General features: G+C 58.2%; 1 long non-coding RNA gene across 1 annotated transcript; it reads left to right on the top strand.

The window, feature by feature from the left end:
• Nucleotides 1-19,402: 19,402 nt before the first annotated feature.
• LOC133350774 (uncharacterized) lies at nt 19,403-23,744 on the top strand. Its single transcript, XR_009756104.1, has 3 exons — nt 19,403-19,549; nt 22,139-22,213; nt 23,669-23,744. It is a non-coding gene; the product is annotated as an uncharacterized LOC133350774 (long non-coding RNA).
• The last annotated feature ends 165 nt before the right edge of the window (nt 23,745-23,909 follow it).

Genomic DNA, 23,909 nt, shown 5'->3' on the forward strand with positions numbered 1-23,909 from the left:
CGCCAACTGACGGTGGGAATGCGCCAACTGCGGTGGGAATGCGCCAACTGACGGTGGGGAATGCGCCAACTGACAGTGGGAATGCGCCAACTGACGGTGGGAATGCGCCAACTGACGGTGGGGAATGCGCCAACTGACGGTGGGAATGCGCCAACTGACGGTGGGAATGCGCCAACTGACAGTGGGAATGCGCCAACTGACGGTGGGAATGCGCCAACTGACGGTGGGAATGCGCCAACTGACAGTGGGAATGCGCCAACTGACGGGGTGGAATGCGCAACTGACGGTGGGAATGCGCCAACTGACGGTGGGAATGCGCCAACTGACGGTGGGAATGCGCAAACTGACGGTGGGAATGCGCAAACTGCCGGTGGGAATGCGCCAACTGACGGTGGGAATGCGCCAAACTGACAGTGGGAATGCGCCAACTGACGGTGGGAATGCGCCAACTGACGTGTGGGAATGCGCCAACTGACGGTGGGAATGCGCCAACTGACGGTGGGAATGCGCCAACTGACGGTGGGAATGCGCCAAACTGACGGTGGGGAATGCGCCAACTGACGGTGGGAATGCGCCAACTGACGGTGGGGAATGCGCCAACTGACGGTGGGAATGCGCCAACTGACGGTCGGAAATGCGCCCAATGACGGTGGGAATGCGCCAACTGACGTGGGAATGCGCCAACTGACAGTGGGAATGCGCCAACTGCCGGTGGGAATGCGCCAACTGACGGTGGGAATGCGCCAATGACGGTGGGAATGCGCCAACTGACGGTGGGAATGCGCCCAACTGACGGTGGAATGCGCCAACTGACGGTGGGAATGCGCCAACTGACGGTGGGAATGCGCCAACTGACGGTGGGAATGCGCCAACTGACGGTGGGAATGCGCCAACTGACGGTGGGAATGCGCCAACTGACGGTGGGAATGCGCCAACTGACGGTGGGAATGCGCCAACTGACGGTGGGAATGCGCCAACTGCCGGTGGGAATGCGCCAACTGACGGTGGGAATGCGCCAACTGACGGTGGGAATGCGCCAACTGACGGTGGGAATGCGCCAAATGACGGTGGGAATGCGCCAACTGACGGTGGGAATGCGCCAACTGACGGTGGGAATGCGCCAACTGACGGTGGGAATGTGCCAACTGACGGTGGGAATGCGCCAACTGACGGTGGGAATGCGCCAACTGACGGCTGGGGAATGCGCCAACTGACGGTGGGAATGCGCCAAACTGACAGGTGGGAATGCGCCAACTGACGGTGGGAATGCGCCAACTGCCGGTGGGGAATGCGCCAACTGACGGTGGGAATGCGCCAACTGACGGTGGGAATGCGCCAACTGACGGTGGGAATGCGCCCAACTCGCAAACCACAGCGGCGCAGCACTCGGACCTCTAAATTGATCACCCGCCCCTCCCCCCTCCCCCCCTCCCCCCGCCGTCTCTCGCCCCGCACTCGGGAGCGGTGACAGCGAAATGAGCGGGTAGGGAATCTCCGAGCTGAGAGGCTCCTGACGTGAGCGCGTGAGCGGGCTTTGAATGTGAGCGTGGAGACTCGTGTGGTGGTGGTGGTGGTGATTGTGGCGGTGATCGTGGCGGTGATGGTGGTGGTGATTGTGGTGATGGTGGTGGTGATTGTGGTGGTCATTGTGGTAGTGATTGTGGTGATTGTGGCGGTGGTGGTGATTGTGGTGATTGTGGCGGTGGTGATGGTGGTGATTGTGGCGGTGATTGTGGCGGTCATTGTGGTAGTGATTGTGGTGATTGTGGCGGTGGTGATGGTGGTGATTGTGGCGGTGATTGTGGCGGTCATTGTGGTAGTGATTGTGGTGATTGTGGCGGTGGTGATGGTGGTGATTGTGGCGGTGATTGTGGCGGTCATTGTGGTAGTGATTGTGGTGATTGTGGTGGTGGTGGTTATTGTGATGGTCATGGTGGTGGTGATTGTGGTGATTGTGGTGGTGGTGGTAGCGTTGACGGTGGTGGCCGCAACCGCTCGCAGAGGGTGGGTGATGGTGGTAGTGGTCGTGGCGGCGCTGCTGCTGATGATGATGACGACCAGCCATGGTCAATCCGCTGCTGGATGAAGGGCCGCTGTCGCCGCGTCTCGCGCCCTCGCCCCAAGCGCCCCAAGCGCCCGGTGCACCGCCAGCGCCGTGGATGTGCCAGCGGATTCGACTCGCTGGCACATTAATTCTCACTTCCTCGCACTTATTCTGCTTCCCTTTCAATAAGAAGGTATATCTTTCTTTCTCTCCGTCTGAATTTGCATGTGAATGTGTGCAAATTAATAGGTGCGGATGCGGTTTTTGTGGCTGTGAATGAAGTCTGATCTTCTGGGCGATGATGTCTACTCGGGTCCAAAGGGCCGCTCGCATTTCCCCGAGCCCCGTATCTCATTAGGAGCAGCAGAGCATGAGTCCGCCCTGCCAAATATTCTAAAAAAAAGTTCCGTGGTGTGAGATGTAACACACACACACACGTGTACGCGCGCGCGTGTGTGTGGCTTTTATAATATTGGAGCAGAGTTTGTGCGAGCTGATTCAGCTGCCGCGTGTCTCGCTGCCCGGGTAGACAGAAACTCCGCGGTGCACTTCATTTGACAACTTGTTAAAGCAATATATATATATGGGATACAGGATTGTAGAGACCGAGCGAGCGAGAGAGAGTGAGATACATTAAGTGTCTCGGAATGTTTGCGTCTGTCCGCATGTTCAACTCACGTCCGACTCCTCCGGAGCGACCGATAATACCGCGCGTTTGACTGACGACGCAAACCGAGACGGGTGGTCAGTCAGCTGGTGCGGAAGGGAAGCTTCTGGAAGAATTGACGCAGAGCCTCATAGATTCAGTGACAAGACAAAGAGCCCCCGTATATCCTTCACAGACTGTTGGGACAAGTGCTGTTAGCGAGCACCTATGAAGGCCGGCACGGCAGAAGAGGGGGTGGGTGGCCAGCACCATGCCCGGCCGCCTTTGTCTTCCTAGTGGCGATGTTTACACATCGCACCAAGTACGGCAAGCGGTGGCTGGGCATGCGGGCTACGTGACCCAGCCAGCGCAGCCTTGCCTGCCGGAGGAGCTCACCGATGTGAATATGTCCAGATCTTGGTTAAACCCAGGATAGATTGTAGGCATGCCAGCCTGAATGTTTCTAACCAGCGCAAATGTTCCATTAGAGGGGTCCACGTCTCACAAGCATAGAAAAGGGAGGGCACGACTGTGGCCGAGAAGACCCGAAGCTTCGTGCGGAGCGACAGACCAGGTAGCTTCCACACAGCAGCGTTACGCAACCGATTAAAGATAATGCCGCTCGACTGATTCGGAGTGAGACCTCTGCTGTCAAACCGGAGCCGGTCATGAGCACACTGCCTATGTATGGGAAACTCTCCACACTCTCCAACTGCCCCATCACCGATTGGGAGTCGTGGGGGTGGAGTATTTGGTATTTGGTGGCACAACATACCCAGGCACGCTTCAGGTTCAGCAGCAGCGCCTCCAACTCCTCCTCCGAGTGAGCAGCAATTACCAGATCATCAGCATAACATGATTGACCAATAGGGAGCCATTCCTCGACCGCACACGGGCATCGATCAGCCTCCCGTTATATCTGTATCAGATGGAAATTCCTCCGGTAAAGCAATGGAAGGATAATCGAACGTGGTCGAAAAAAGATGTTAAATAATGTGGGAACCAGACGACATCCCTGTCGCACCCCAAGGTGAAAAGGGAATGGCTCCAATTCCTGGCCACGTAGCTTTACCCGGGCCTGTCTGCCACCATGAAGGTCCTTCATGATGATGATGATGAGCATAAAGTCGGGGACTCCGAAAGCACGAAGGACAGTCTACAGCCTTGACCTGTTGATGGTAGCATAGGCCTTGACCAGGTCAATAAAGCAGAGGTGTTGGTCTTGTTGGAATTCCCTACACCTCTGCTGTAGCAGATGGACAGAATATGGCATCTGTGCCGGACCGCCTTTTCCTGAAACCACATTGGGGCTCCGCAAGCCTCTCCTCAGCGTGCCTGGAAAGGCGATGTTGAATAATCCTTGCCAGGACCTTTCCCGGCACACTGAGGAGAGAGATGTCCCTATAGTTGTTACAGTTTGTGGGGGGACCACCAGGGCGTCGTTTTAATCCTGCGGAACCCGCCCTGTGGTCCAGGCTGTTGTGATGATGTCATGTAGGGCAGTCTGCACACAGATGCCACCCTCCCTCGGCATTTCGCTTGGGAGATCGTCTCTGCCCGGCGCTTGTCCTGGTCTCAGACTTCGGATCGCCCCTCGCATTTTCCGCACAGATGGCACCTCAGCAAACCATTCAGAAAGGGCGGCAACTTCTACCAATATTCTAGGCACCGCAGCTCTAGCAAGGTCGGCCCCATCTTGGCCCACGATGTTGTTTGGGCTGAGGGAATTCTCATCCCCTAAGACCTCACCGGAATGCTGTGCAGACCTGTTCCTGGGGGTCGGAGATGGAATTAAATAGTGATTTGTGATTGCGGGCTACTGAGGCAGATTCCATCTCCTCAGGAACCCGTGCCTACCACGCATCCTTATCCTTACAGCAGTGCGTGGCTCTCCGAAGCTCCAAGCGAAGGCTGCGTTAAGCCTCCTCAGTTTGCGATGATCGATGTTCTAGACACTGACACGCACACACTGACCCAACAACAACAACCGCCATTCGCCACTAAGTGGTGGTGACGTCACCACGACGCTTGTGCCAGGCTATGTGCACGTTGAGGCCACATGAAGTGTCGAACGCCCGCCGGCAGGAGGTCACGGGACAGACCCAGCAGGTGCCACGGGTCGACTGACTAAGATGAGTGGCTGATGCACCACCTGTGCCCCCTACTGTGCCAACTTGCTGTGCTTTATCCGCCCGGCGCTCCGGCTCGTTGTTGTGAGCGTCGCTCCTCCGCCCTCCGTTGTTGTGGGAGGGCGACTGCCTCCAACTACCCAGTAGCGTCCTTCACAAGCTTCCTCCACGTGTAGCCTCAACAGACTGTTGGGGCAAATGCCGTTAGTGAGCACCTATGAAGGCCGGCACGGCACACGAGGGGGTGGGTGGCCAACACCACGCCCGGCCGCCTTTGTCTCCCTAGTGGCGACGTTTACACATCGCACCAGGTACTCACTTGAGGCTGAGTCGACCTAGGGAGGCCCGGGACCGGTTCAGATAATCGTCACTGGTGTTGGCCGTGAGCGGGAGTCGAACCCGGGTGGCCAGGTTCATAGCGCAGCGCGCTAACCACTACACTACCGCTCCCCACCACACACCGACACACACTGACACACACACACTGACACAGACACACTCACACACGCGTGTGTTTTATGGCAGTTCTGGGTGGGGGAGGGGTTCTCAATCTCGCAGGGGACGAGGAGGAATGCGCCTCGCTCCGTCGAGAAGACTCCACTGAGATTCTGCCGCGGACTCGGCGACCCGAGTTCGATTTCCGGCCACAGCTGACATCGGTGGCGAGTGATGTCTGGCCCAGCCTGTCCTGGGTGCCCCCCTTCCTCTCCCCCCCCGCCCCCATTGCGTGGAGCGCGGGGAAGTCGCCACGAAGAGCAGCCGAGCGGCGTGCGCCAGGAAGGGCGCCATCGCCCCCGTCGTGCCACCCGCGACGGCGTGGCCGCGGGGGGGAGAGGGAGGTGGAGAGGGGGCGCAGGGAGAGAGTTCAGGGAGAGGCGAGAGAGGGCAGCGGGAGGAGAGTTCGTGGAGAGTTCGTGGCGAGGAGGCGGTGTGAGGGGGGTGAGGAGAGAGGAGAGAGGAGACGAGAGGGATTTGGATTTTCTCTGAATTCGGGGAGATCGCCCCCCCCCTTCCCCCCCTCCCCCCCTCCCCCCCGCCTCCCGCTTCGACCGCGCGCGGCTGGGCGGGGATCAATGCCGCGCGGAGTCGAGTTCCCGAGAACAGAGAGGAGGGAGGATGCACTCTCATCGTCACCTCGTCACTCCATCACCTCGTCACCTCGTCTCATCGCCGTCTCGGCTCCACGTGGTCACCTCGTCTCATGATGCTCGTCGCGTTGACTCGTCACCTCGTTGAGAGCTGCGACACCTCGTCCCTGGTCGGACTGGATGCGTGGAGTCGCGTTGCCCTCCGTGCCCCTGCAGTGTGTGTGGTGACTGACGCGGCTGTGATGCTGTCTGTGTGTGTGTCTGTGTGTGTCAGTGTGTGTCTGTGTGTGTCAGTGTGTGTTTCTGTGTGTGTGTCAGTGTGTGTCTGTCTGTGTGTGTCTATGTCTGTCTGTGTGTATCAGTGTGTGTCTGTGTGTGTCTGTGTGTGTCAGTGTGTGTGTCAGTGTGTGTGTCAGTGTGTGTGTCTGTGTGTGTCTGTGTGTGTGTCTGTGTGTCTGTCTGTGTGTGGAGTGGGGAGCGGTAGTGTAGCGGTTAGTTTAACGCTGCGCTATGAATCATTTCTACCCGAGTTCGATTCCCGCTCACGGCCAACACCGGTGACGATTATCTGAACCGGTTATGGGCCTCCCCAAGATCGACTGAGCCTCAAATAAGTACCCGATGCGGTGTGTAAACATCGCCACTGGGGAGACAAAGGCGGTCGGGCGTGGTGCTCGCCACCCACCGCCTGGTGTACCGTTCTGGCCGTCATAGGTGCTCGCTCACAGCACTTGCCCCAGCAGTCTGCTTAGGCTCTACTTGCAAGCGTGATCCTTGTTTTTGTTGTTGTGATGCTCTCTGTGTAGTTGTGGTTGTATCTGTGTTGTTATTGTTGTTGAGATCTGACCGCTGCGTGGATGTGTGTGGGGTGTTTCATTGACGCGAATGCGCCTCTGCGTTCCGAGCTGGGTCCACGGGCGTCGCGCTGTCCGACTGAGTGCGAGCGGCGCTCACAACAACGAGCGGAGCGCCGGGCGGCTAAAACGCAGCGAGGTGGCACAGTAGGGAGCGCAGGTGGCGCATCTGTCAGTCACCCCCTGGCACCTGGGTCTGTCCCGTGACCTCCTGCACCTAGCCTGGCACAGCAGTCAACCAAGAACGCGTGGCTCTGTCCCGTAACCTCTGAGCTCTACCTGGAGGGCGCTTTCCTCGCTTGACGCGGCCTCAAGGTGCACAGCGCCTGGCACGCGCCCCCTGATCGAGGACGCGCGCGATGAGCGCGTTTGTTTCATGAACACAAAATAAGACCACGTCAATCACGTGGTGTGGTGGAGTGGTGGTGGAGTGGTGGTGGTGGAGTAGTGGTGTGGTGGTGGAGTGGTGGAGTGGTGGTGGGGTGGTGGAGTGGTGGTGGGGTGGTGGGGTGGTGGAGTGGTGGTGGTGGAGTGGTGGTGGAGTGGTGGTGGGTGGTGGAGTGGTGGTGGTGGAGTGGTGGTGGAGTGGTGGAGTGGTGGTGGAATGGTTGAGTGGTGGAGCGGTGGTGGAGTGGTTGAGTGGTGGAGTAGTGGTGGAGTGGTGGAGTGATGGTGGAGTGGTGGTGGTGGAGTGGTGTTGGAGTGGTGGTGGAGTGGTGGAGTGGTGGTGGAATGGTGGTGGAAGTGGTTGAGTGGTGGAGTGGTGGAGTGATGGTGGGGTGGTGGAGTGGTGGTGGAGTGGTGGTGAGGCGGTGGAGTGGTGGTAGAGTGGTGGTGGAGTGGTGGAGTGGTGGTGGAGTGGTTGAGTGGTGGAGTGGTGGTGGAATGGTGGTGGTGGAGTGGTGGTGGAGTGGTGGAGTGGTGGTGGAATGGTGGTGGATTGGTTGAGTGGTGGAGTGGTGGAGTGATGGTGGGGTGGAGGAGTGGTGGTGGAGTGGTGGAGTGGTGGAGTGGTGGTGGAGTGGTGGTGGGGTGGTGGAGTGGTGGAGGGGTGGGGGAGTGGTGGTGGGGTGGTGGAGTGGTGGAGGAGTGGTGGTGGAGTGGTGGAGTGGTGGTGGAGTGGGAGAGTGGTGGTGAAGTGGGGGAGTGGTGGAGTGGTGGTGAAGTGGGGGAGTGGTGGAGTGGTGGAGTGGTGGTGGAGTGGTGGCTGCTGGGTCGTTGTGGAGTGGTGGCGCAGTGATTGATTAGCGCGCTGCGCTACGAACCCGGCGACCCGAGTTCGATTCCCGTCCAGCCATCAATATCAGTGGCCTCCACGATCGGTTTGCTCGGCCACCCCTCCCGCTCTTGTGCAGTGCGCGCCTTTACAGGTGCTCGCCAACGGCACTTTCCCCAACAGTCTGTGCAGGTTACACGGGGGACCTTTGTCTTTGGTTGCATCCACACAGCACGGGGCCCGCGCCCGGACCGTCGCCCCCCCACCCCCCGCTATCCGCAGCCCCTCCACGCCGCGTGGTCGCCTCTTCACGAGGCCGAGATCGCGTCATCGACATCATCGTCGTCATCAACATCATCAACGTCATCAGCATCGTCATCATCAACGTCATCATCATCATCGTCATTAACATAATAAACATCATCATCAACATCATCAACGTCATTAAGATCATCAAAATAATCAACATCACCAACATCATCATCATCAACGTCAAAAACATCATCGTCATCCTCATAACCAACATCATCAAGATCGTCATCAACATCATCAAAATCATCGTCATCCTCATCATCAACGTCATCGTCATCATCAACATCATCGTCATCAACATCATCATCAACATCGTCAACATCATCGTCATCAACATCATCAAAATCATCAACATCATCATCAACATCTCCGTCATCAACGCGCCGCTGTCAAGAGATCGCCTCGATACAGTGCGAGACGAGGCATTGCATCGTATTAAACAATAATAATATATTTATTATTACCAATCCTACAAACACAAATAGAAATTACAAAAAAATAATTGACGACGCGTTTTTAAATATCCTTGGCGTTACCAATGCTCCTACTCCTATACAAAGATCCCCCGTGTAGCCTTCACAGGCTGTTGGGGCAAGTGCCGTTAGCGAGCACCTGCGAATGCCGGCACGGCGCACGAGAAGATGGGTGGCCAGCACCACGCCCGGCCGCCTTTGTCTCCCCAGTGGCGATGTTTACACACCGCACCAGGTATCCGGTTAAAGACCCAGAACCGGGTCGGATAATCGTCACTGGTGGGAATCGAACTCAGGTCGCCGGGTTCGTAGCGCAGCGCGCTAACGGCTCCACCACCGCTCCCCCCTCCCCCAGGCTGGGCAATTAGTGCCGATTGGTGGGGAGCAACAGCCCCTCCCCTACCCACCTCTCCTACCTTCTCTCCACCGCTGCTCTTAGGGGGGGTCACCCCCCTCTCCTCCTCCTTATTGTTGCCCCCCCCTCTCCCGCCCCTCCCGCCCCCACGCGCACGTGAGCAGCGTGGGAGGTCCATGCGCGTCACGGGGCTCGCTGCGCGCTGCGCTGCCAGTGGAGCGAGTGGAGAGTCGCGAGTGGAGCGAGTGGAGAGTCACGAGTCGCGAGGAGAGCGGCCCTCGCCATCCACATCCATCATCATCACCATCGTCCCCATCGGCATCGTCGTCGTCCAAAACATCATCGACACCAACAGCGTTGTCGTCATCATCATCGTCGTCGTAATTATCATAAATCACATTAGCGTAATCACTACCTTGATCATTGTCACTCACACCATCAATCTCATCATCAACACAACTCACATCATCAGTCTCACCGTCAGCGTCTTCGCAATCGACGTCGTCGTCATCGTCATCATCGTTACCAGTTCCACCCCCTCCTCTCCTGGCTAGACGGGCGCCGGAGCGAAGCAAGAGTCGCGTGGAGCACTCTGCACCTCATCATCCATCCCCATTCGTCACCGTCACCTGTCCCACTCCCTCCCGAGCGAGGGGCACGAGGAGGTGGTAGTCCGGCACGAGGAGGGAGCGCAGCGTCTTGGATCGTCGTTTCACCATCATCACCATCACGACCCTCCGCCTTGTCAACAACAACATCATCATCACCATCACCTGCCGCTTCCTTCCCCCGCCATCCTCCGGTGAGGAGTAGTGGTGAGGAGTAGTGGTGAGGAGTAGTGGTGAGGTGGTGTGGTGAGGTGGTGTGGTGGTGAGTAGTGGTGAGGAGTAGTGGTGAGGAGTGGTGGTTAAGAGTAGTGGTGAGTAGTGGTGAGGAGTAGTGGTGAGGTGGTGTGGTGGTGAGTAGTGGTGAGGTGGTGAGGAGTGGTGGTGAGGAGTAGTGGTGAGGTGGTGTGGTGGTGAGTAGTGGTGAGTAGTGGTGAGTAGTGGTGAGGAGTAGTGGTGTGGTGGTGAGTAGTGGTGAGTAGTGGTGAGGAGTAGTGGTGAAGAGTAGTGGTGAGGTGGTGAGGAGTGGTGGTGAGGAGTAGTGGTGAGGAGTAGTGGTGGTGGGGAGTGGTGGTGAGGTGTGGGCTGCTCCTCCTGCGCGTGGCTGAGTCGGGGCGGCTTCTCCAGGCTCCACGCTCCTCGTCCGCATCCAGCGCAGGTAAGCGGGGGGGGGGGGGGGGTGTAGGGGACAGGTGAACGGCGCTCACCTGAGTGATGGTGAACTCGTCTTTGTGATGGTGAACTCGTCTTTGTGATGGTGAACTCACCTGTATGATGGTGACCTCACCTGAGTGATGGTGAACTCACCTGTGAGATGATGAGCTCGTCTTTGTCATGGTGAACTCACCTGAGTAATGGTGAACTCGTCTTTCTGATGGTGAACTCACCTGTATGATGGTGACCTCACTGAGTGATGGTGAACTCACCTGTGAGATGATGAGCTCGTCTTTGTCATGGTGAACTCGCCTGTGTGGAGCGCACGGGCACGGAGCGAGACCCGTTCCCTGAGCCGCTTGCGAGCGGCGGTTGACTGAGACTCGGCTTGATGACGATGGGATTTTATTATTATTATTAGCCTGGCTCATGGGACCGGATATTATTGGACCGGCTTCACGGGACCGGTACTGTATACGGGGGACCGCCTATATGGGAGCGGGCTCATGGGACCGGCTCATGGGACCGGCTCATGGGACCGGCTCATGGGACGGGTCATGGGACCGGCTCATGGGGCCGGTATATGGGGCCGGTATATGGGAGCGGTATATGAGACCGGTATATGGGACCGGTATATGGGGCCGGTATATGGGACCGGTATATGGGGCCGGTATATGGGGCCGGTATATGGGAGCGGTATATGGGAGCGGCCCGGCTCGTGGGAGCGGCTCGCGATGGCTCTGGCTGATCGCGAGCGGCTGGGGCTGCCGAGAGGCCGAGAGGCGCAGTGGGCGGTGGGCACCGCGCGCCTGAGTTCGATCCCCGATCACGGCGGACACAGAAGTGGCGAGTGGAATCTGAACCGGTCCTCTGACCTATTCAGTTTACGTTGACTCAGCCTGAAATTTTACAGTTCCCGCTGCGGTGTGAAAATGTCAGCGCTGGGGAAACAAAGACGGCTGGGCGTGGTGCTTGACAACCGTCTATATGTCTTTGTGTGTCTACATGTGTTTGTGTGTGTTTGTGTCTTTGTGTTACTGCCGTACAAGTGTGTGTGTAAAGGTTTGTGGCCTTCGACACTTCACGTGACCTCAAGATGCACCTAGCCTGGCACAAGCGCTGTGGTGACATCACCGTCAATTAGTCGCGAACGGCGCTGTTGTTGTTGTTGTCTGTATGTACACGTGTGCGTGTGTGTGTGCTTGCTGTGTGTGTGTATTTGTAGCGTGGGGAGCGGTAGTGTAGCGGCTAGCGCTCTGCCCTACGAACCCCTTCCACCCGAGTTCGATTCCCGCTCACGGCCGACACCGGTGACGATTATCTGAACCGGTTCTGGGCCTCTCCTAGGTCGACGAGTATCCGGTGCGGTGGGTAAACATCGCCACTGGGGAGACAAAGGCGGCCGCGCGTGGCGCTGTCCACCCACCCCCTCGTGTGCCGTGCTGGCCTTCATAGGTGTTCGCAAACAGCACTTGCTCCGAACAGGCTGTTAAAGGCTACACGGGGGATCTTTGTCTTTGTAAATGTCGTGCTGCGTTACGAACCAGGCAACCTAGGGTCGATACCAAACCTCTGCCGGGATTCCCCTAGGTCGACTCGGCGTTAAATGACGACAACACAGCAGGAAGACGAAGAGGGCCACGTGGTGTGCCGGTGTCGGCCTTTGTATTTGCTCACTCACAGCCCTTGCCCCAACATTTCTGTCTGACCGTACGGGGCAGCTTTGCCTGTGTTCGTGCGTGGGAAGCCGGAATGCGCTGCGAACGTTGTGACACCAGATTCAGTCGCGCTCACGGCATTCACGAACGCTTGAATCGGCACGTGCCTCCTCTAGGTCGGCTCGGCCTCAGCGTGTCACCTGGTGCCCTGTGAGTGTGTGGACAAGAAGTCTCGTGCGCCGTGCCCGCCCTTCACAGGTGGTGCTGCTGCTGCTCGCGAGCAGATCGGGGGGAGAGACTTTGTGATAATGATGGTGATTGTGATGACACCACCACCATCCACCGTGATGATGATGATGATTGTGATCAGACCACCACCATTCACCGTGATGATGATGATGATTGTGATCACAACACCACCATCCACCGTGATGATGATGATGATTGTGATGACACCACCACCATCCCCCGTGATGATGATGATGATTGTGATGACACCACCACCATCCACCGTGATGATGATGATGATTGTGATCACACCACCACCATCCACCGTGATGATGATGATGATTGTGATCACACCACCACAATTCACCGTGATGATGATGATGATTGTGATCAGACCACCACCATTCACCGTGATGATGATTGTGATTGTGATGTCACCACCACCATTCACCGTGATGATGATGATGATGATTGTGATCACACCACCACCATCCACCATGATGATGATGATGATGTGATCACACCACCACCATTCACCGTGATGATGATTGTGATTGTGATCACCCCACCATCATCCACCGTGATGATGATTGTGATTGTGATCACACCACCACCATCCACCGTGATGATGATTGTGATTGTGATCACACCACCACCATCCACCGTGATGATGATGATGATTGTGATTGTGATCACACCACCACATCCACCGTGATGATGATGATGATTGTGATTGTGATCACACCACCACCATCCACCGTGATGATGATGATTGTGATCACACCACCACCATCCACCGTGATGATGATGATTGTGATTGTGATCACACCACCACCATCCACCGTGATGATGATTGTGATTGTGATCACAACACCATCATCCACCGTGATGATGATTGTGATGATTGTGATTGTGATCACAACACCACGCGCTCGATGCGTCGTTCCGACCACCTCAACAGGTGGTCGCCGAGTGCACTTGCCCCGACAGCCTGCCGCGTCTACCTGGGAGGTCTTTGTCTTTGTCGCGCGAGCCACACACAACGCACACACACACAAACTCACACACACACAACACACACACACCAACAACACTCACACACAACAACACTCACACAACAACACTCACACAACAACACACACACAATACACAACACTCACACACAACTCATACACACAGCACACAAACACTCCAACACAAACAACACACACAATACACAACAACACTCAACAACAACACTCACAACAACAACACACACAGAACACACAACAACACACAATACACAACACTCACCCACAACAGTCACACAACACTTACACAACACACACACAACACACACACACAACACACATAGCACACACAACACTCACGCACGCGGGTGTGTGCAGCACGCAGCGCTAGAATTGATGCGCTCTCTGCAATGGAATTCGCATCATTGCCCCCCCCCCACGTGTCATCCGGGTCATTAACGCAACAACAGCCCCCCCTCCTCCACCAATAGTAAAGTGGTTTTCGCACCAATTACGACTGCGCTGACACCGAGCTGGCGAATCGCCGAGCGCTCCCCTAATATATCGCCCCCGCTACGGGCACACGGTGTCACACGCTCGCTGCTGCTGCTGCTGCTGCCGCTGCTGTCTGCCGCTGCTGCTGATGATGATGTTGTTGTTGTTCTTGTTGGTGGTGTTAATCATGAGCGGATATCCGCGGTGGGAGGGGAGGGGGGCGTGTTTAAGCCTTTTGCCTCCGCTAAGAGACCCCCGCAATGAAGCGTTCACTAGAGGCGCGTCAACAGCCGCGAGCTCGTGGAGAGCGCCTCGCGGCGACAACGCGCCGGGGAGAGGAGGAGCCCCCACCAACTCCCCCCCACCAACCCACCCACCAACTCCCCCCACCAACTCCCCCCACCAACTCCCCCCACCAACTCCCCCCACACCACCCACCAACTCCCCCCACCCACCCACCCCACCAACTCCCCCCACCAACTCCCCCCACCAACTCCCCCTACCAACTCCCCCCACCCACCCACCAACTCCCCCCACCCACCCACCAACTCCCCCACACCAACCACCCACCACTCCCCCCACCAAATCCCCCACCAACCCCGCCACCAACTCCCCCCACCAACCCCGCCACCAACTCCCCCCACCAACCCACCCACCAACTCCCCCCACCAACCCCGCCACCCACCCACCCCACCAACTCCCCCCACCAACCCACCCACCAACTCCCCCCACCCAACTCCCCCCACCACCCACCCACCAACTCCCCCCACCAACTCCCCCCACCAACTCCCCCACGAACTCCCCCCACCAACCCACCCACCAACTCCCCCCACCAACTCCCCCCCACCAACTCCCCCCACGAACTCCCCCCACCAACCCACCCACCAACTCCCCCCACCCACCCCAGCCACCCACCCCCTCGTGTGCCTTGATAGGTTGCTCGCGAGCGGCGCTTGGCCCCTGACAGTCCATCTAACGACTACACGGGAGATGCCTCGAGGTGTGCCAGGGTGCGTGGTTTGTGTGTGATGTGTGTGCGTGTGGGGAGGGGTGTTAGGGAGACAAAGGCTGGCCGTGGGAGTGGTCACGGCCACCCTCCCAGCTGTGCCCAGTGCAGACGTGAGCGGGTGCTCACTACGAGCGCTGCGCTCCCACGGTCGACGCAGGCGACACGGCGATCTGTGTGTGTCTTGGTACGGGGAGTGGATGTGATGGTGAGGCGGTAATGGAATCTGTGTGTCAGGTGTGCGTGTGTGTGTGTATGTCTGTGTGTGTGTCTGTGTGTCTGTGTGTATGTGTGTACAAGTGTCTGTGTGTACACGTCTCTGTGTGCGTGTGTGTCAGTGTGTGTATGTGTGTGTGTATGTCTGTGTGTGTCTGTGTGTGTATGTGTGTATGTGTGTGCATGTGTGTGTCAGTGTATGCATGTGTGTGTCAGTGTATGCATGTGTGTGGTGTATGGGGTGTTGTGTATGTGTGTGTATACGGGCTGTGTGTGTATACGGGCTGTGTGTGTGTATGTGTGGTGTATGTGTGTGTATGTGTGCGTATGTGTGTGGTGTGTATAGGGGCTGTGTGTGTGCGTGTATTCTGTCTGTACAAAGCGCGTATCTGCGCGTATTGTGTGTAGCAAGTGAATCTGGCGTGTGTGTCTGTGTGTGTCAGGGTGTGTGTCTGTGTGTGTGTCTGTGTGTGTTGTCTGTGTGTGTCAGGGTGTGTGTCTGTGTGTGTGTCTGTGTGTGTGTCTGTGTGTGTCAGGGTGTATACACGCCGTTGAATGTGTATATTCTGTGTGTAACACGAGGGTGTGTCTGTGTCTGGTACGTGCCGTATACATTGTGTATACATGTGTATACATTGTCTGTGTGTGTCTGGTACGTGTCGTATACATTGTGTATATATTGTGTATACATTGGTATACGCTGTGTATACATTGGTGTGTATACATTGTGTGTGTGTGTTGGGTGTGTACACGAGGTGTGTGTGTGTTCGGCGTGGATGTTTTTCGATGCAAGACGCTATATAAATTCAAATCGTATTGTGTTGTCATTTTTTGCATTGGATGTGTATGGATGTGTTGTGTGTGCGCGCGTATGTTCGCTCTGCGTGTCTATGCTATGGGGAGCGGTGGTGCCGTGGTTAGCGCACTGCGCTACGAACCCGGCGACCCAAGTTCGTGTCTCGCTCACGAGCAAGACTAGTGACAGTGACTATGCGAACCAGTTCTAGGGTCCCGTAGATCGACTCAGCCTTTAACATGAGTCCCTGCTGCGCTGTGTAAACATCACCACTGGGAAGACAAAGGCGGCCGGGCGTGGTGTTGGCCGCCCACCCACTCGTACGCCGAAGGCTACACGTGGGATCTTAATCTGTCTGTTTTGGTGTGTGTGTGTATATATAGTGTGTGTATATCGTGTGTGTGTGTAGTGTATCGTGTGTGTAGTGTATCGTGTGTTAGGTGTGTGCGTATGTATTTTGTTGCTGTGTATGTTGTCACCCGTGTTTACATTTATGCTCATGAACCTCACCTGGACCTCCTCTAGGTCGACTCAGCCACAAATAGGCATCGACAGCGTTCCGTGGACACAAGCTGTCAATCGGCCAGGGTGTGGTGACCACAACCACCACCCTCTCGTGCGCCGTTTAACCCAAAATCGGTACTCGCTAACAGCACTGTCCCCAACTGCGTCTGGGATGGCCCAGACGGCGCGGGGGAGGCCTTCATCCAGCAGTGGGTCGCCCGAAGAGGTCTGTGACTCGCACCGTTGATATTCTCGCTCCGCAGCGCGGCGAGCAACTCCAGTGGCCACAGAATAAACACGGGGACGCAACCCGGCACGGGAGCGCAGCCCATCCTCGCGCTTCCCGACTGCGGATTACTTGTAACCAGCAGCCCGGACGTCCCTTGGACGTGGCCGACCATCACTCCCTCCAGCCAACCAGGACGCCAGCCAGCCAGCAAAACTTGTTTATAATATAGCATGCTGTTTCACGTGGTTTTACTCATCATCCAAGTTGCGCGGATGTCCAGGTACCCCCGTCGCCCCCCGCTGGAGGCCGGGCAAGCGGCGCCCAGCACCGTCAGCATGAGCCGCCCGGAGAGCGGAGCCCCGACCACAACGCCGCCGCCGACGCCCCCCGGGAGAGTCCCCGGCGGCACCGCCTCCCGCGGCCGGGCCCGGGCCCGGGGGCCGTGGCCGTGCCGCCCAGCCCGTGCCTCTCCAAGGTGGAGCTGCGGGTGTCGTGCCGCGCGCTGCTCGACCGGGACGCGCTCTCCAAGTCCGACCCGTGCGTCATGCTGCTCATGCAGTCGCGCGGACAGTGGGTGGAGGTGCTGTGCGCGTGCCCGCGGCGGCGGCGAGCGGCGGTGGTGGTGGTGGTGTGATTGGGAGAGTGGCTGTGGTGGTGGTGGTGGTGGAGTCGGTGGTAGTGTGGGGTTGGTGGTGGGTGGGTAGTGGTGTGGTGGGGTTGTTAGTGGTGTGGTTGGGAGAGTGGTGGTGGTGGAGTTGGTGGTGGACTTGGTGGTGGTGGTGGTAGTGGTGGGGTTGGTGTGATGTGGTTGGGAGAGTGGCGGTGGTGGGGGGGGGGGGAGTCTTGTAGCCTTTCGGGGCAATGTGCAGACACAGCGCTCCCAGACGCAATCACAGCCACGACCCTGCCCCGCCCGTCAGCCTCAATGCCACCGGTCTATTCCAATCACCGAAGCTAAGCCGGTTGGAGCCTGGTTAACCCGTTGACGTGCGACCGCTTCGTATTCACGGCCCTGGGTACAAGACAGAAGCACGTGTGGCTACAGTGCAGAATCCTCCCCCCGCCGCCGCGCACGGAGACCCGGCGAGGCTTTCCTGGATAAATGAATGAAACGATCCCAATTGTCGCGCTTGTGACTCTGAGCACGGACGGGGAGACGACTGCCGTCTTCATTTGGAACGCGGCGCTCGGTTTTTAATTTGCGCGATTCGAGTTTAAACGCGGCGCGAGTGCCGTGCGGCCACCGCGCGGGTGTGCGACGGCTGTCAGCCTCCTACGTCAGCCACGGTGATGATAATGTCGTCATCATCATCATCATTTTTAGCCATGGTCTATCCGCTGCCGAATGAAGGCATCCCTAAGCCATATCGACGCTGTCTCCCCGACAGACCTGGTCTTCACCTGAGGACGGCTGTTTGCGTTGTGGCCGAAACGTCGTGAGAATTATTTTATTATGTTTTATTTTTATTATTTTATTTTTTTCCCTTCTATGTGACTTTACCGAAAGAACCAAGAGATGAATCCCTGCGGTCACGAAAGCTTTAAATCGAAACATATCGAATGTGTTTGTTTGTGTTTACCGGACTCACCACGCTGGGCAGTGCGGGTTGGTCAACGGGGGAAGGGCAGGACCGGTTCTGGTCTCACTCGACGTCAACCGCGGCTGGGAATCGAACTCGGGTGCGCCTGGTTCAGAGCGCAGTGCGCTTACCACCACACTGCCTCGCCACTCCCACGACTCCCAAAGTCGACGTCATCACGATCCGTGGCCTGTCCACTGCTGGACGAAGGCCTCCTCCGTCACGCTGACATCGACCCGCGTCGCCCCTGCACGTGGCGCGAGCCGCAATGGAGGGGACGTGGGGGGGGGGGGGACGTGGGGGGGGGGGGGACGTGGGGGACGTGTGGGGGGGGGGGGCGCGCGTCCCCCGGCCGCGGGGACAGAGTCGCGTTCGCCGCGAGGTGTCTCCGTGAACGGGACGCGGCCCCGTTTCGGGGCGGGCACTCTGACTGCGGCGGCGGTTGCGGCGGCGGCGCTAATCCCTGTTCGGCATTTCTGAGCGTCTCGTGGAAATTACACGTTCATATGCCGGGGCATATTAATGCCGGGGCATGTTAAAGTGTAATTCATATGCCGGGGCACACGATATTCCCCGCAATAATTTCACACCGCATCAAAGGACAATCAAACTCCCTTTCGTGGCGAAGATAAGAGAGGAGTGTCCAGGCGGTACAACTGCGCCGGAACCCACGGGGGGGGGAGGGGTGGAGACGGGGGGGTGGGCCCCGAATGAATTCCTCGCCCCAGGGCCCAGGGCCCAGGGCCAATCGCGCGACGCGGCAGCGCCACGCGTCGCGTCTCTGCAACAATCCGCGCGAGACGTCCCGAGCCGCGCCGCTGGGGACGTCTCCGCACCTCGTCGCTGGGCGCGCCATCAGGGGGCGCGCGCCTCGTGCACGCGCGCGTCTCGTGCACGCGCGCGCCTCGTGCACGCGCGCGCCTCGTGCACGCGCGCGCCTCGTGCACGCGCGCCTCGTGCACGCGCGCGTCTCGTGCACGCGCGCGCCTCGTGCACGCACGCGCGTCTCGTGCACGAGGCGCGCGCCGTGGAAGGAGCCGAGTCGCGCCCGTCTGCTGCTGCTGCTGATGTCGGTGTTTGGTGATTGATGGCGATGATGATGATGGCGATGCCTGCTGATGGTGATGAGGGCGGTTTTGGTGATGGTCCTGTCACCGCCATGTGTTCACATGGATCCTGTACAAACATGTGACTCCCGCCACTCGCACGCGCCCACTGCATGCTCGCGTCCCCCCCCCCCCGTGTGTCCCCACGGCGTCCCCAGGTGGAGCGCACGGAGGTGATCAAGAGGAAACCTGCACCCCGTCTTCTCCAAGGTCTTCACCATCGACTACTACTTCGAGGAGGTGCAGAAGCTCCGCTTCGAGGTGTTCGACATCAACAGCAGCAGCGTCCCCTGCGGGCCCCGCGAGGACGACTTCCTGGGGGCCGCGGAGTGCACCCTGGGGCAGGTGCGGCGCGCGCGCGGCGCACAGAGACAAAGATACAGACAAAGGTCCCCCGTGTAGCCTGTGCAGGCTGTGGCGACAAGTGCTGTTAGCAGCGAACAGCACCCATGGAAGGCCTGCACGGCGCATGAGAAATGGGGTGGGTGCCGGCGGCATCCCCGCCCGACCGCCTTTGTCTCTCCCAGTGGTGATGTGTAAACACTGCACGCGCTACTCGTTTAAGGCTCAGTCGACCTAAGAGGAGGCCAAGTACCGTGCAAAGATTCGTCGCTGGTTGACGCGGGTCGAGACAGGAGAGACAGACAGAGGAAAGACACAGAGACAGACAGAGAGACAGAGACAGAGAGACAGACAGAGAGACAGATACAGAGAGACAGAGAGAGACAGAGATAGGGAGATAGAGAGACAGACAGAGAGAGACAGAGAGACAGGGTGACAGAGACACAGAGAGACAGGGAGACAGAGAGACAGAAAGACAGACAGAGAGACAGACAGAGAGACAGGACAGAGAGACAGCGAGAGACAGAGAGACAGAGAGACAGAGAGAGAGAGACAGGGAAACAGAGACAGACAGAGACACAGAGACGACAGAGACAGAGACAGGGAGACAGACAGAGAGAAGACAGAGAGAGAGACAGGGAGACAGAGACAGACAGAGACAGAGACACAGAGACAGAGAGACAGAGAGAGAGACAAAGAGACAGAGACAAAGAGACAGAGAGACAGAGAGAGACAGAGACAAAGAGACAGACAGAGAGAGAGAGACACAGAGACAGGGAGATAGAGAGAGACACAGAGAGACAGGGTGACAGAGACACAGAGACAGGGAGACAGACAGAGACACAGAGACACACAGAGACACAGAGACAGGGAGACAGAGACAGAGAGAGACGTCCTGTGCTCCTCGTGGAGCGAGTTGCGGCCCCACCCCCGCACTGGGGCCTCGACTCGGAGCGCAGTCCGCGTGACCTCGTTAACCCAGCCCCATCACCCAACCCCATCATCACCCTCCCCATCACCCAGCCCATCACCCAGCCCCACCACCCAGCCCCACTACCCAGCCCCATCACCCAGCCCACCACCCAGCCCCATCACCCAGCCTCATCACCCAGCCCCACCCACCCAGCACCATCACCCAGCCCATCCCCATGCCCCACCACCCAGCCCATCACCAGTCCCCCCAAACCCAGCCCCATCACCCAGCCCCATCACCCAGTCCCACCACCCAGCCCCATCACCCTAGCCCCATCACCATGTCCCACCACCCCAGCCCCAACACCCAAGCCCACCACCCAGCCCCATCTTCTTCACGCAGCCAGGCAGAGAGTTGGCCGCGCGTGGCGCTGGCCCCCCACCCCCTCGTGCGCCGTCCCGGCATTCGCAGTGCTCGCAAGCAGCCCTTGCCCCACCAGTCTGTCAAGGCTACACGGGGGATCTTTGTCGCGGTGCGGTGAGAGGGGGAACAGGTGGGAGGGATGGGGCTGGGGTGGGCGGGGCGTGTGAAGAACGGGGGGAGGGGTAGAGGAAAGGGCGGGGGGGTCAAAATGAAAGGGGGGTGGCGGGGGGGCGGGGGGGGCGGGTGGGGGGGGGCGGGGGCTCGTGAATAATTGATGAGCGCTGATGGGCGAGGAGCTGCGCGGCGGTGATTTGAGTCGCGGGGGGGGGGGGGGGGGCACGCGCCCTTCATTACGGGACCCGGTCCATCACCCAACATCACTCATCCATCACTCAACATCACTCAACATCACTCATCCATCACTCAACATCACTCAACATCACTCCCACATCACCCAACATCACTCAACATCACTCAACATCACTCATCCATCACTCAACATCACTCAACATCACTCATCCATCACCCAACATCACCACCCATCACTCAACATCACCTCACATCACCCAACATCACCATCCATCACCCAACATCACCACCCATCACCCAACATCACCACCCATCACCCAACATCACCACCCATCACCCAACATCACCCATCACCCAACATCACTCCCCCATCACCCAACATTACTCCCCCATCACCCAACATCACTCCCACATCACCCAACATCACTCATCCATCACCCAACATCACTCACCCATCACCCAACATCACTCACCCATCACTCAACATCACTCCCACATCACCCAACATCACTCCCCCATCACTCAACATCACCCACCATCACTCCCACATCACCCAACATCACTCATCCATCACCCAACATCACTCACCCATCACCCAACATCACTCACCCATCACTCAACATCACTCCCACATCACCCAACATCACTCCCCCATCACTCAACATCACTCCCACATCACCCAACATCACTCCCCCATCACTCAACATCACCCACCATCACTCCCACATCACCCATCACCAATCGCGCATCATCCAACATCACCCGACATCACCCAACGCCACTCGACGCTGGTGGGGTCAATCGTGAAGATTCCGTCACCTCCATACTTCACCAGTCTCGCTCCTCCATCCTCTCGCAAGGCCCCCCCCCTCTCTCTCTGTCGTCATCGACTCTCTCGAGCGGACGACTCTCCGCGTGGTTGACTCGCGCCGTCCTCTGCCTGACAGATCGTGTCGCACAAGAAGATCACAAAGCCACTGGTCCTCAAGCATGGCAAGCACGCGGGCAAGTCCACCATCACGGTGAGTCCACCATCACAGTGAGTCGACCATCACATTTATTGTACAACAAACACCGCCCCTTTATGGACGCCAACATCCATGATCAATCCACTGCTGGATGAAGGCCGCCCTCCCCGAGCCGTCTCCATCCCTCGCCGGTCACGTGATGCAACCAACAGTCAATCCTCCTCGCTCCTCCTCGCTGCTCGCGATCCGATTCCATCGCTCCATCTCCGCGTGCCCTATGCAAGCAGCTGGTGCTCGTCGTGGTGGTGGTCGTGGTGGTCGTGATGGTGGTCGTGGTGGTGGTCGTGGTGGTGGTCGTGGTGGTAGTGAGCGTGGTGGTCGTGGTGGTGGTAGTGAGCGTGGTGGTCGTGGTGGTGGTCGTGGTGGTTGTGGTCGTGGTGGTTGTGGTCGTGGTGGTGGTGGTCGTGGTGGTGGTGGCGGTGGTGGTGGTCGTGGTGGTGGTCGTGGTGGTGGTGGTGGTGGTCGTGGTGGTGGTGGTGGTCGTGGTGGTGGTAGTGGTCGTGGTGGTGGTGAACGTGGTGGTGGTCGTGGTGGTGGTAGTCGTGGTGGTTGTGGTCGTGGTGGTGGTGGTGGTCGTGGTGGTGGTGGTCGTGGTCGTGGTGGTGGTGGTCGTGGTGGTGGTGAGCGTGGTGGTGGTTGTGGTCGTGGTGGTGGTGGTGGTAGTGACCGTGGTACAGGTAGCGGACCTCCTTCCGACTGGGCTGCTCATTAATGAGCACATCCCGCAGACGGAGCCGCTCATCAAAGCTCCTAATTGCTCCGTGGAGTTAATTTGTGCCCTGTGCGGGCGCACACCATCAGCGGCTCGCTCATGCGCCGACGAGGGCGCGATCCGGACTCCTCCACCAGAGCCCGAGCTGCGGAGGCAGCTCGAGTCGCGCTGCTCGCTAAGGCCTTCTCTCTCTCTCTCTCGAGTGATGCACAGAGAGCGTGCTCTGTGAGGAGGGCGAGTCGGGGAGATTGTGCGTGTGTGTGTCTGTGTGTATGTTGGACTTCTTTCGCACCGTACGTAGCCAACCGTGCAAATCGGAGGTGCGGGGAAGGACATAGTGTAGTTGGGGAGCGGTGGTCTTTATCTCACTCTCTGTCTCTGTATCTTACTCTCTCTACCCCTCCCCTCTACTCTGTCTGTCTGTCTATCTTACTCTCTCTACCCCTCCCTCTCTACCTCTGTCTGTCTGTCTATCTTACTCTCTCTCCACCTCCCTCTCTACCTCTGTCTGTCTATCTTTTTTTCTCTACCTCTGCCCCTCTCTCTCCTCGCTCGTCCAGGTGCCCGGCGTCAATGTCCGCGCCCTGCTCGACCCACGCCCATTCCGCGCGTCCACCACCAACACAGGCCACGTGACACTTCGGCTCATTGACTTGATTAGCAAACTCACTCTGCCCCCCTCCACCTCGCCCACTCCCCCTCCTGCCCCCTCCCCCTCCTGCCCCCCGCACTCTCAGATAATCGCCGAGGAGCTCTCGGGCAACAACAACTACGTGGAGTTGTTCTTCAGCGCGAGGAAGTTGGATGACAAGGTGAGGGGGGGGGGGCAGGGGGGGCATTCATCACAGTCCGCGTGGTGTCAACGTCACGCCGCGTGACCAATTACCGCGACCAATTACCGCAGCGCGTGCTCGGGGAAGGAGTGCGAGGGGGGTTGATGGAAGAGAGGGGGGGGCTATGATAGTGCCCCCCCCACCC

The sequence above is a fragment of the Lethenteron reissneri genome, chromosome 35, assembly GCF_015708825.2.
Source record: "Lethenteron reissneri isolate LAM-NWPU_2019-01 chromosome 35, ASM1570882v1, whole genome shotgun sequence".
In the NCBI taxonomy this organism is placed as follows: Eukaryota; Metazoa; Chordata; class Hyperoartia; order Petromyzontiformes; family Petromyzontidae; genus Lethenteron; species Lethenteron reissneri.